Here is a 14,907-nt window from a genome sequence, read left to right as displayed (position 1 = left end):
TTAAGTCACATTTTTCCTAATTTTAGTTAAATCTACTTAATTTGATATGTTAAATATTTTAATATTAGTACTGTTGACAAATAATAAAATAAGGATTTAACCCGTGTTTTAGCACAAAGTTAATGATCCAACCCGTCCTCTTTATAACCCGTCAACTATATAATCAGATTGTATCGTATTTTAAACTATTTTAAGTTTACAATTCATAATATTTTAAATTTTTTATTAAGTTTATATATATATATATCAATATTAATATTTTAAAAAATGGGAATCTAAATTCTTATTAGATTAAGAATCGAAGTTAACACTGTTGATAGAATATCTTCAAAAGAAATTTCGGATTAATAAAAGATTTCCTTGTTTGATTTTTTCAAATATGGTTTTCCTAAACTAAGAATATTCATTCCAATAAATGAGATTATGATTTTACGTAGCATCAAAGTAGCTAAATTTTCGGTTGGCTATTGTTACCATATCCAAATATTATCATTTTCTTGTTTGGTAGATTGATTAAGATTTGAGTAATTAATTTAATGGTTATTCGATTTTTTTTTTAAAAAATGTTTTAATTATAATGGCATGCTTGTAAATAGTTCTCAACTTGAAGCCTTATTTGCTAAAGTTGCTGTGAAAATAATAATATAGATTTCCAAAAACAAGATTCGAAAACTATTTTTACAAAATCTTGAATGGATGCAAATGAATATTTTTTTTTTCTTTTCAAAAAACAAAAGCCAGAAAACATTTAAGACCATAATGTGATGTAGCCACAACTCTAAAGAAAAGTTGGTAAACTATACTTTAGAAATGCTGTCGAAACTTCTTGAAATTCTTACCAACACACCCACTGTTTTCTCAAAAATCTTTAGTGAAGAGTGCTTTAATTTTACTGAACTAGGACGTCTAATAAATCGGTAAAACATATGACAAATATGTTTTTATACGAGAAAGTTTTTTTTAGAAAAAAATATTCTTCTGTTAAGATAGATAACATTATCTCTTGTGATATATGAAACAATATTATCAGTTTGTGTAAATGTAGACAAAATTGTGGGGTTTGCTTGTAGTTTCTTAGAACTTGGAAGTCCAAACTTCATCTATATTTATATAAATAAATAACAAACGTCAGAAAGTTAATAAGAAATTGTTGGATGATTGACTTGCATGGCGTAAGCCGAATATTTATGATGTACTATCTTTTTTTCTCTAACCAAAGATATATATATCTAGCTAAGAACACATACTAATTCTTGGAATATATATATGGAGTGTTACATAGTTTTACCATTTGCAGTTTTTATATTGATAAACTATGATTGAAATTGCAGTGGGATGATTCGAATCTTGATCTCCTAATTGGAAAATGAATTCTTTAATTTACTGGACTATCATGACATACAATGATACCAAAATATATTGATATGGAACATGGTTGTCTACAAAAAGTTGAGCCACCTCCACAATTTTCTTGCGCCAAAAATTTTAAACGTTGAGCTTTCAGTATTGGGACCAAGTTTTCGAATTTAATATTTTTTAGATGTTAGAGTTTTCTTATGACAGGGATTAGTGATACATATCCACTGTCTTTCCTAGTACGTCTGTGCTACGGTTTTCTATCGAGGGACTAGATAGTCCGCATTTTTCATGTGTATAGAGAAGCTAACCGTCTTGCCGATGTGTTGGCCAATTATCCATTTAGTTTACCGTTAGGCTTTCATTCGTTGAACTCTGGTCCGAATTCTGTTATTTCTTTTATGTTGGATGATGCTCGTGGCCTATCTAGCTTACGTAGTGTCTGTGTATAATACTTTTTATTTTTTAGTTTGAATAATACTTCCGACCAAAAAAAATATTTTTCAGATGTTTTCGACATGCTTCCTTTGAGTCTTTTCTGATTTATTTGGGCAGCTGCCTACGTTATCTTATCTCTCTGGGATGCGAGGTCACTTCTTGGTAAGTAAGTATACGGATGGTGTCTCCCTGTTCTCTGAGCATTTTTACTACTCGTATAAAAATATGGCAAGGCCCAATAACAACTAATATAACATACATAATCATGAGTTCATAACGAACAAAGTCGTAAGTCCTTTTGTAATAGTCTATTCCAACTTGAAGCAAATCAAGTACTAGATGCTATTAAACCAAAAAAAACTGGAGACACATAAACCAAATCAAGTATTGGATCCTTTTGTAACATTATTACCTGGAGACACATAAACCAAAAAAAACTTTTTGAGTCTGACTGGTAACGTATCCAAAATTGTACAAAAAAACTATAAGCTGGAGCCGTAAGTTTTTAGAGAATAATGCAAAGCTGTAATAAAAAGTTGTACATAAAAGCTGTACAAAAAACTGATAGTAAAAGTTTTTAATAAAGTTTTTAGTAAAGTTTTTGTGACTGATAAAAACTCAAAACTGTACCACTTGTACTGTTTTGTTTTTGTCACACCCTTTGTTTTTTAGAAATAACACAAATATGTATCTTTCCAAATGCTCAAGTAAGTGACATCTTTCGAGGAGAGAAGCAAAACTAACGCTGATAAGAAAATCTATTGATATACATTTTCGACTAAATCATACAAAATGCTGAGTTCAGTATAGCCACCTAGTTTTTGAATGACGTGTGGATTTGACAAGTTTTTATAAATCATTGCATTAAATAATATAAAACTGCAGATGATTTACAATGATTTCATTTTCAGTAACATAAGATTTAGAAAAATATTTAAAAATTATTAATTGAATAACATGTGACTTTAAAAAAAGTTCAAATTCTTCTAAACTCCCTACACCCCTTTAAGAGGATTTGAGAGAGAGTAAACCCGTATAAGACATTTTAGAGTGTCAACATGGTATTACCATTTACTTGACGTCACTTGAACCAATTGCGAGTAATGAATAATTTGGAATTTCTTACAACACTATTGGAAAAACAAAAAGTATAATATGAGAATTCAAGATTTAAAAGAATCACATGGATAACATATCCTCATCGTCGTTATGTATGCTACAAATTTCTTCAAAATATAACTAATTGAAGTTTCGCTTAAGCCTCACGATCAACGTACATGTCCGTCTGGAGAGCATAGGCAAAGAAATCTATCATTTAGGTGGTTCTCATGTCGTCTTTGAATTGTCCTATATATTAGGGGAATCAAGGAGAACTTTACTTAATCTCAATTAAATGGATAATGTTGTTGACAAATAATTAAAAATTTGGATAATGTTGTTGACAAATAATTAAAAATTAATTAGTAAAAGACGTAAAACAATGAATGTGAGTTATATGACGTACAACTAAAGCACCCATAAATAGCTCAGTTATAGAACATTGATCAAGATGTCAAACATTGTAATCAGTTTCACTACACAAAAAGTACAGAGACCTGACTCGTATCTATACTATTAGATGGGGAGCATGGATTAAAAAAAAAAACACATCTATACTATTAAAATAGACTAAAAAAAAACACATCTATACATGGAAGCACACTTAGGGATAAAAAAAACCAAAAAACATACATATATCCATGTTGGCAAACAGACCAACTTGCCTACATAATTAAAATAAAAAAAATTAAAATTCCTTAAAACAATAGTAACAATTATATAAGAAATAAATAATTATCTCTTTCATAATTAAACTTCCCTAAAACAATGGTAACAATTATTAAAAAAATAAATGATGAACTCTTCCAGTATTTTAGGAAACTATATTAACTATAAAAGATACATTCCTATATTTTATGAAATTATATTAATTACAAATAATAAATTCAAATATTTGACATACCATCACTATATAAAAAACTATAGCCAATTAAGATTACAAAATGACAATTTTAAATATTATAACAAAAATAATATTATTTATATTAACAATTCCTTGAATTTTATTTTATATAGTTATTATAATTTTATAAAATAATAAGATATTTTTGCAATTAATAAAACTTATCGTTTAACAAGATTTCCAATAACAACTGTATCTAATTAATTTCTAATAGTAATATGAAAATAAGTTAACTATAATTTAAACAGATGATTTATTTTAAGAAATCTTTAAATAAATCAGTAATTAGTTTACCAAATAACTAAAATTTAGGGATTATTTCTAAAACTAACCTTATATATATATACTCTCATCGGTTTAATAGGACTTGCAAAATCTAGACAATTAATTCATTATCCAAATCTAATCATCCATATAGATTCAAACATATTATATATGCATTAACTGAATAATAAATAAGCTTTTAAAAGATTTTTTGATAGATTTTTGTTGTTTTAAACGTAAAAGTAAAAAATGTTTAGCAAACTCTTTCCAGCCTATAAATAGAGTAATCGATTTAACATTCACATATCATATACACCATTCTAGCACTATTTTTCTATCTCTTTGTTTCTGCAAAAAAAAAAAAAAAATGTATGTGTCTCTGTATTTAAGTTTGCATATATGCATATACCTTGCTAAAATCTACTATATTCTTTTTTTAGTTCACCAATACTATGTTCTACGTCCTATTTATCATTTATTATTCGTATGAATTATTAAACTTATAATTTTCTATCGTGTACATAAGCATATACAAATCAAGATCTTTTTTGAAAGCATACATCTTTTACCTTGAGATTGTATATAAGGGATTGTGGTATAAACGGATATTCATCCAGTTGACATATCATCTCCAAAACGAGAAAATTACATTTGATTGCTTAATAGAAGTCCACATTTTTTATATGAACCTGATAAGTCACAAAATACTATAGTAGTGTTTGTTTTCTTCAGTTTTATATAGATTTATTTAAGAAAATTCTTATTAGGGCATGTAGTTGAGCCTTACATTAACATTATCAATTCACTTTCGAAACCAACAAATAAAAGTACAATTTAATCTTCCATGACTGTTTTGTAAATTTATAATCAGCTGTATGTATTAAATTATATTATTTTTCTTATTTTTTCAAATATATGATGTGAACAGTCTTTATTAAAATGACACTATAAGCATTATGTATATGGAAAAGAAAAAAAACAACACACATGGCAGTAAAATTGTATAACATGAGTACCTTGAAATTTGTTTTTAAGTCATCATTATCTTTAAAAGTCTATAAAATTAAAAAACAAGACTACTCCAAAAAATACCACATGAGGTTAGAAAATTTAGATAACAACATTAAAATTTTAAATTCTTAATAATTTTGGTAAGAGTTAATTTAAGAACATATATTTTGTAGAATTAAGCTATTTTTGGATTAAAAAAAAGATAATGTTTTTTAAAAATATAAAGAAAGTTTGTGTAATTTCCATTTATTTTGTAATAATTTTGTAAAAATTAAATAATCAAATGGAAAAATGGATATCCCGTTAGAAGCTTTCTCTTTTTTTTTTTGACAACCAAATACGGATATTCTTTTCCCAATCTCTTATCCGCTGAACTAATATAAATATTTTTCAAACGAATAATAATTAAAAAAATTATTATATAACAAAAATTTACATTCGGTGGACATAGAATGTCCAAAATATACATGCATATGTTCCCCATTTATAACTTATCTTTAACAATGAACCATATAATATATAATAAGAATAAAGAAGTCAATTAATTTTGTAATATTTTTATTATAACATATGATATAAATATACTATGAATTATATTTATATTTATGTTTGTTCTATACGAGAGTTTGAGAATGTATGTTTTTGATCGAAAATAAAAATTGGTCCCATATTCGGAATGTCCCATATTGAGAATGTTTTCTTTTATGCAACGGAAATTTGAGAACGGGTGTAGAACATGATGGAATATGATAAAACGGAAAGAGAATTACGTCCACCCCTAAATATTTGTATTTGTTCTCAAACGGATATTCATCGTTGTTAGCGGTTATATATTTGATTTGATAGTTCACTAATTTAATAGAATCTAACCAATCATTTGTCTGATTTAGTTTGTTGTCAGTCCAACCATTATGTTGTTCCGAATTTTAAAATATTGGTGAACCCATTATTATTTTAAATTTTCAAATATTAATAAACTAAACCAAAAAAATCAAACTAAAATCTCAATTAATATGAGTTTGATTATGACTACTAAAATAAATTAGTCTATAAACATAATCCCGCACGTACGTGTGGGTCCGAACCTAGTATATCACTAAAGAAGAGGTTATATATCACCAAGAAGAGGAAACAAATATTGCAAAAAAAAAGAATGCTAACCAAACAAGTGATATTAAACAAAAATTAGAAACTAAAAAAAAAAAAAGTAAATGAGTTTTTTAAGGGAAAAGACTAGTTTGACCCAAATTAAAGAGTTAATTGCTAAACTAACTCATAAAATTTGAGGGTTAATTGGGTTATTTTCATACCTAAAATACCTTTTATTGCTTTGTTAGGAAAAAAGTCAATTTCACCCTTGACTAAAATTCTCAGCAATTTTTTAAAAATTAAAATTTTTATATAAAGTTTGTCGGACTAGTTGTGACAGATATGTTTTGAACGGCAGAATTTTTTGTCTATAGCAGATTTTCTCTGACAGACTTACTTTGGCTGGCAGATTTATTTGAAGAGTGTTATGACAGATTTATTTTTAACGGCAGATTTTTTTTTCACGACAGACTTATGTATTAAGACACGACAAAATTTCATAATATTAGAAAAACTTGTTATAATATGTGGCAGATTTATTTTTCACTGTTGCAACAGATTTATTATTTTGTTAAAAATCTGTCATACTGTGACAGCTTTTTAAAAGAAAAAATAATTACTAGTTTGACGTCTAGTTCTAACAGATTTGTTTCAGGTTACGACAGAATTTTTAAGTTTAACGAAAAATCTGTCGATTGATAACAGACTTATTAATGTTTTTTAAAAATTGCTAAACTGACCTACATTAAAACTATATGTTATGACATATTTTTTTTAAGTTATGACAGTTTTGTTTTTGGATATCAAAAATCTGTTGTTTGATAAAATATTTATTAGATATAACTACAGTAACAACAAATTTTTTAATATTAAGACAGATTTTTATATTTAATATAATGGTGACAGATTTGTATATTGGATATATACAGTTTCTAGGGTTCATACTTAGCCCACATTTCACATCTTTTTCCAGCAATTATTTGGCCAGGAAGTAACGTGCATAACTCCTCGAGTTTAACTCTTATTGAAGCTCTTTCAGTTGCTATGGATTTTGGTTTGTTGGAGATCACGCTAGTCTCTTCAGCTTGCTGTACTAGTCTTAACTCCAGCGTTGAAGAGCCCTAAAAGTTGGTTCCTCCACACTGCCTTTATCTCCAATTTCCTTTCACTTTCTTGCTCTTCTTCACTTCTATCCACTCCGGCTTTGTTCTTCCACCCCCATCGAGGCTTGCCACAGCCATGGAGTGACTAACAGAGCCATTGGTGGTCGACCACCACCTCAACAACTCGTTCTCTATATCCTCCCCACAACTCGCTCTCTCTCCCCTCCCGACATCTAGTTCTCTTTTCCGATAACAACACACAGCCACAACACAACAATGCTGGCTATAGAACTCAGATTGCTTCCCCTCTTTTCTCTTCTCGGATCTGTCTTGAATTGGCTCATCCACCTTCAAAGGAACTGGCCACAACCATAACGTGACTAATTAGACTCACCGTTGATTTTCTCTTATTATTTTTTTTTCCCTTATTTCACATTATGGATTTTCTGTTTTTTATTTACTTCTTTTCTATTTTTGATTTAAAAAAAAAAAAATTAACATTTTAAGGGCGTTTAGTCTTTTTACATAAATTTGTGTCATTTTAGTAAAAGAGTAGAATAGAGCGTTAATCTAGCAATTAATTACCAAATTTGTGTTAAATTGGTCTATTTTCACTTTTTTTAAAACAGGCCTATGTATGTGTGTGATATTAAAACAAAACGAAATTATTCTAACAATTGTAACCAAACAAGTATGGAAAGGAAACCAAAACCAAATTGAATCAGCTAATTGGTTTTTGTTTTTTTTTGGTAGGGTTTTCTTGCCCAGCCTGCTCATATCTAACACAAGATGGTGTATTGAACTAAAGATTTCAAAGGATTTTGTGGGATCTAGGAGATTCTAGTGGGGGTTATTCGTTTGAGATTTGAATAGAGTTTCAAAGATTTTAAATGTTATGTAGAATATGTTGTTATTAGATCAAGATTTTATTAAACTCTGTTAAAGTTTAGTGTTATTAGTTTGTGATTTGTAAAAAGTCATTTAAAATCTTAACAAATTTGGGTTAATTGTTCAAACTTTTATAAAGTCATTAAAAAATTTGTGTTATTCAATTAAAACAAAAGAATCCAGGATTGTTAATGAATTCAATTATTATGTTATTGGTTCATGATTTTAGACATTTTCTTTACAAAATAAAGTCATGGAAAATATTACAAAAATAAAGGGATTGTTTGGAGCACTTTACAAGATTTTAGAAAACTAATCAACAAAAACAATCTTTAACAATCTTTCACTTATTCACTTATTCATTTTAACAATCTTTAACAATTTTTAACAATCTTTAACAATCTTTCACTTTAATAAATATTAACAATCTTTAACAATCTTTCACTTATTCACTTTTAATGATTTTGTTGAACTCTTCAAAATTTTTTATAAATTAGAATCCAATACCACTGTGGGTTTTGTAGACATTTGGTGAGATTGTTGGATTCTTTTTTTGAACAGCCTGTTGCATTCTTTTTTTAAGAGAAATATTTTGTGTGAGTTGGTGAGATTTTAAAAAGAATCTTCCAGGACTTTGGGAGATTTTAGAACATAAAATTTGGTTTAACACGAAACAGATCAACAAAATAAAACGGGAAAAATGTCATAAAAATCCCAAACTTTCAAATTTAGGATGTTTTAATCACCAACTTTCAAGATGTCATTTTAATCACAAACTTTTCGTTGACTTGGTCATAAATAGCAAAGTTTTGTTGACCAAGCTGTTTTAGGCACATCGTTTATTATCTGTTAAAGATCTCAAAAACAGAGTAAAATTATATGTTATTTGCTACCGTTTTGCATAAACGACCATGTTTTTGACGCTAAAAACAACATCTTTTACCAAATTGAAGAAACTGATTCTAAAATTAATTCCAATTTCACAAATCCATAACCCTAGAAAGAAACTCCAAATACTCTCTACACATCGATGGCACACCACACTCACCGACACAACCAGATGTGTCAAAACTTGAACTTGAACTCATCGGAACAGAGAGATTGCATAAGACATATTGGTATTATAAAAAGAATTTAGGGTTTTTTTCTAGGGTTGGGGATTTAATAAACGTCGTGCCTAAAACGGCGTAGTTAACAAAATTTTACTATTTTATGGTCAAGTCAACAGAAAGTTTATGATTAAAATGGCATCCTGAAAGTTGGTGATTAAAACATCCCAAATTTGAAAGTTGGGAATTTTTATGACATTTTTCCCAAAATAAAACCGTAAACTCAAATGTGACGGGAGGAGACAAAGAAACCAAAGTATACAAATTAACAAGATGAAGAACTGATTCAGAATTTCAGATTATTAAATAATCCTTCGAAGCAACTTAACAAAAACTTATCTTAGAGAACCGATGATAGTTATTTACAGATGCAGAAAATCAAATTGATAAAATAGTTACTTTTCCGATTGGTCATATGATCTTATGAGCTGGTAAAGGACTCTGTCCAAAAATTCTCTTTCCAAATTATATAAACATGGATCTTTAGACATGGATTACTTTTCTAGCACTCTAATAATTTTCAGGTTGGTGATGTAGATTGTAGAAATATAAAAGAGGATGAAAAGTGAGAGCAAAGGTAATTTGATATTCAAAGCTAATAGGAATGTTGAGACTTGTTTAAAATAAGATAAGTGAGAAGTGAGCATCTATATATACATTTTTGAAATATATTTCGGGTTTTACCCTTTTATTTGTACTTATTTACAAAGTTAATCCCTAAAAAATTTCCAAAAATAGCATTACTTCAGATTTTGTTTTCTAAATATTTTACATCTATATATACATTTTTGAAGTACATTTTGGGTTCTACCCTTTTATTTGTACTTATTTACAAAGTTAATCCCTAAAAAATTTACAAAAATAGCATTACATACCATTCAAAAAAAAATACAGCAGAATCAATATGGAAACAAAAACTATGATATATTTAACCACACCTTCTATTGTGGATTGAAGATATTCTATATCTGAATCTTTTACAAACAAAGAAAACAACAATTTAATTCCTATTTTGTTTTTTAAAACCTGTGAGCTTTGATTCTTAACATAAGAAGAATTTTGATTCACATTTATTTAAATATTATAATTAATATATATATAAACTTAATAAAATTATAAAATATTACGAATATGTAAAATTAAATCTTTTTAAAATACTATATAATATGGTTATATAGTATATGAATTAAAAAGAGTACATGTTGAAATTAATGCTAGCACGAGTTAAATCCTTAAATTTATGCTAACACGAGTTAAATCCTCATTTTATTTTTTGTCAACACTATTAATATTAGAATATTTTACATATAAAAATTAAATTGCTTTAACTAAGATTGTGTAAAATAATTAAATCATTAGAAAAATGTGACTTAATCGTAGCGTATAAATGACTTACTAATAATTAAAAATCAAAATAGAATCTCAAAAACTAAAAAAAACAAACTAAATATAACAAAACAAATGGTCATAAAGTATACAACGGTTAAAAAATTAATATAAACATTTAGTCGCACAAACGGTCGGAAAATTTAGTTATTCTTCTATTTGAAAAACATCCAATATTTAACAAACAAATACAATATAGAATGTAAATAATAATAAAAATTATATTCACGCGGTGTACCGCGGGTTAAAATCTAGTTTGTTATTGAAAAATGAAGAACTGATGATATTTTTTAAAAAATCCAGTTTTTGGAAGTGTGAAGAACGATGTTACATTCTTTTCAATTCAGGTTTTAGGTGATTTTTTTTTTTTTGTTTTTTTAAATTCGTCAAAATCTCACCTCTAGAAGTGTGATTTTTTCATTCCTATATTTCAAGTCAAAAGATATCCAAAATCTCTCAAAATCTATCAAAATCAGTTTTTAGTATTTTTTAGAAAGGAATTTGTGAAGTTTGAATAATCATGGATTTGATATGATTTTAAGTATGATTTTTATAAATCTTTGATTGAATAACAAGAGATTGTGAATTATTTTAAATGATTTTTATATAAATGTCAAGTTTCAATAACATAGAATTTGAAAAGAGATTTTTAAATCACAAATTGAATAACATATGATTTTTAAAAAGTTAAAATCTTCTAAACTCTTTCTTTCAATACACCACCCTGCATAATAGTAGTTTCTGAAATACGAGAAAGTAAGAATTTAAAAGCTCAGGAAGATGCACCAAGTCTCTACGGTAAAATCAAAACAAAAGTAAAAATTATTTTTGGTGTTGTATGCTGTATTGTCCACTTAAGCAACACAGAGAAATAATTTTCCCTTCAAAGACACTAAGGTTATATAATACATTAAGAGGGATGTATTGAAACCATGATTTTGGAGAATTTGATGGGATTTAGAAAATTTGGAATTTTGATAGATTTTAGGGAAGTTGATATAATTTATGGTGAAATTCTTTCAAATCCCACCTAAAACCATGAGATTTAGATTTCTGTATTTTTAACTAAACAAATCCTCTCAAATTCTCCAGAATCCCTAAAACTTATTAAAATCTAAATCTACAAACTGTTTTGAATAACAGTGGATTTTAAAGTAGATTTTTAAATCATCAGCTCAATAACAGTGGATTTCGGGAGACTTTTTAAAATCCATGATTGAATAACATATGATTTGTAAATTTTACACAAATCACTTAAAATGTCAAGTTGAATACACCTCCTAAATCTTTCTAGGATCGAAAGAACCATCCATAAATTAGAGTTAAAGGTGGTAGATTTCTAACATGATATGTGATCTGAGACTCAGATCTGACTAACATGTATTCTCTCCAATACGATAAAAACAAACACAAAATCTTGAGAGTGAGACATGAGCAAGTTGTTGCTTTTTTATTTTGTAATTACGAGCCTCATGTAGTCTTTGAGTGCAATGGGTTGGTGTTATGCGTAGTCGAATACAATACGAGCTCCCAGATGTTATTGATAACGCATAACAACAAGCCATGGCAATGAAACACTATAGTTGATATACTCAATGAATGGATTCTTTGGAAACAACTTTGGATCTAGGTTGAACCCTATAGAAATTGAAAATTCTGATTTTCGCTTGACCCCTGGCTAAAAAACCCCTAGAAATTTCTACGCTTGCTGACTATTTTGTCACTCCATGTATATATATAGCTAAGCTAGCTAGGGTTCTATGTGTCACCGACTCACCCCTTTTAAAACTATTTCCGTTTCTTATTTATCACATAAATGCTGTTAAATGTTAATTAATATTCGAGTTAAATTTTAGGAACATAAATTAGGGAAAATTGATGCAGGTTGCAGAGGAAAATATCTTTGGAATATAAATTGCCTGATGTAGCAATTAATGGCGTTTGGGTTGAATATAAAGTTCATCATCCTTATCCAGGACCTTATAATATTATTCACAAAAACTGTTTATTAGAAAATATTTTAATTTTGATGTTAGGCAAGAAAAAGAAGAAGACATATCTTAATTCCTTTCTCTTTGTCTTTGTGCACTAGAACATTATCTTGATAGGAATACACATGATAACAGTTTCAGCTTTGATATAGGAAGACACTAATAATCATCAAATATAAAGAAAATAAACAAAGGTAAAATAAAAAGGATTGGAATTTTTTTTTCTTTCCCAATTTTTCTCATTTTTTTTTTTTTCATTTTATACTTTTAAATCTCTATTTTTCCTCTTTCTCTAACTGAATTTTTAGTTTTAAACATTATTCTTACGTTTTAGATCAAGATCTTTCATATTCTAGGCCAATTCGTGAATGATTCCTCCATCTTCAAGATTGATGTTTAGTATTTTATTTTGATATATTCATAGGTTAATTAGGTTAGATTAGGATGATTTAATACAGAAATAGTGTTGTCAATGATAAATTCAATTTTCAAATTCTTAATAATTTTGGTAAGTGTTAATTTAAGAACATATATTTTGTAGAATTCATCTATTTTTGGATTTAAAAAAAAGAGATAATTTTTTAAGAAAATATGAAGAAAGTTTGGATCATTTCCACTAATTTTGTAATAATTTTTTAAAAATTAAATACTCAAACAAAAAATATGGATATCCCATTAGAAGTTTTCCCTTTTTTTTACAACCAAAAACAGATATTCTTTGCCCAATCTCTTATCCGCTGGACTAATATAAATATTGTGAAACGAATAATAATTAAAAAAAATTATTATATAATAGAAATTTACATTTGGTGGATACGGGTGTCCAAAATATACATGCCTATGTTCTCTCATTTATAACTTATTTGTAATCGTTTCTAGGCCAACCGATGGTCTGGTGAAGTCTTGAAGTACTGATTAACACTCAAACACCCAAATATTCATAAACCAAAATAAAACTTAACCAAAAACCAAAATGATAAAAATTTGGGTTAATGTTGTTATACTAAATAAATATGTTTACACATACTAAATGAATAATTCTAATTCTTGACATGTCCTATTACATGATAAAATACATTGAATTTTCCCAAATAAATTTTACTATTTTCAATTGAACTAGCATAAGTTCAAAATAATATAAAAAATACATAAAATATGTTCTATAACAGTTAAAAATATTAAAACAAAAAAACATAATCTAATATAGGTAAACCATATATAAAATAATAAGAATAAAGAAGTCAATTAATTTTGTAATATTTTTATTATAACATATGGTATATAAATATACTATGAATTATATTTATGTTTATTCCATGCAAGAGTTTAAAAATGTATATTTTCGTCCAGTCCCGTCATGTTTTCGATTGAAAATACAAATTTTTCCCATATTCAAAATGTCTCATATTGGGAATGTTTTCTTTTATGCAACGGAAATTTGAGAATAGGTGTAAAACATGATGGAACATGACAAAATGAAAAGAGAATTACGTCCACCCCTAATATTCGTATTTGTCTCAAACAGGTTTTCATCGTTGTTAGCGGTTATATATTTGATTTGATAGTTCATAGATTTAATAAAATCTAACCAATCATTTATCTGATTTAGTTTGTTGTTAGTTCAACCATTTTGTTGTTCTGAATTTTAAAATATTGGTGAAACTATTATTATTTCAAATTTTCAAACATTAATAACCTAAACCAAAAATCAAACTAAAATCTCAATTAGTATGAGTTTGATTATAAATACTAAAATAAATTGGTTTATAAACATAACTGTTGTACCCACGATTTGTCATCTCGGATAACTGGCAAAGGGCATGGGCCGGGCACACTAAGCGGGCTAAGGATGTAGCTCGGGTCGGCTCATCAGGCCCATAGAAAAGAAGAGAGCGCGGAGAGGTGACACACCAGTCAGCTCGCAGCTCGAGCTCGGTCAAAGATTTATGCATTCAAGTGTATTAATTAGGACGCGAAAATTATGTAAAATTAATTATGCGTTAATTGGGTAATTAATTTGTCTGTATAAATACGTATGGGGGGAGTCTTTGTGAGGGATCGAACATTTTTTCTTTCAAGCAGTATTATACAATTTTAGCATTCAAACACTCTTTTTCAGTTCGGAACTCTTAACGGTGATAAGTTCCTCTACACATAAATCACTTTGGAAGAAGAGAATTGATATCAGTTCTCACAATAACCCCGCACGTACGTGCGGGTCCGAACCTAGTTATTCTTACGTTTTGGATCAAGATCTTTCATATTCTAGG

This window comes from Camelina sativa, chromosome 20 (genome assembly GCF_030686135.1).
Source record: "Camelina sativa cultivar CO46 ecotype springtype chromosome 20, ASM3068613v1".
Classification (NCBI taxonomy): Eukaryota; Viridiplantae; Streptophyta; class Magnoliopsida; order Brassicales; family Brassicaceae; genus Camelina; species Camelina sativa.
This window is presented reverse-complemented; position numbering follows the sequence as displayed.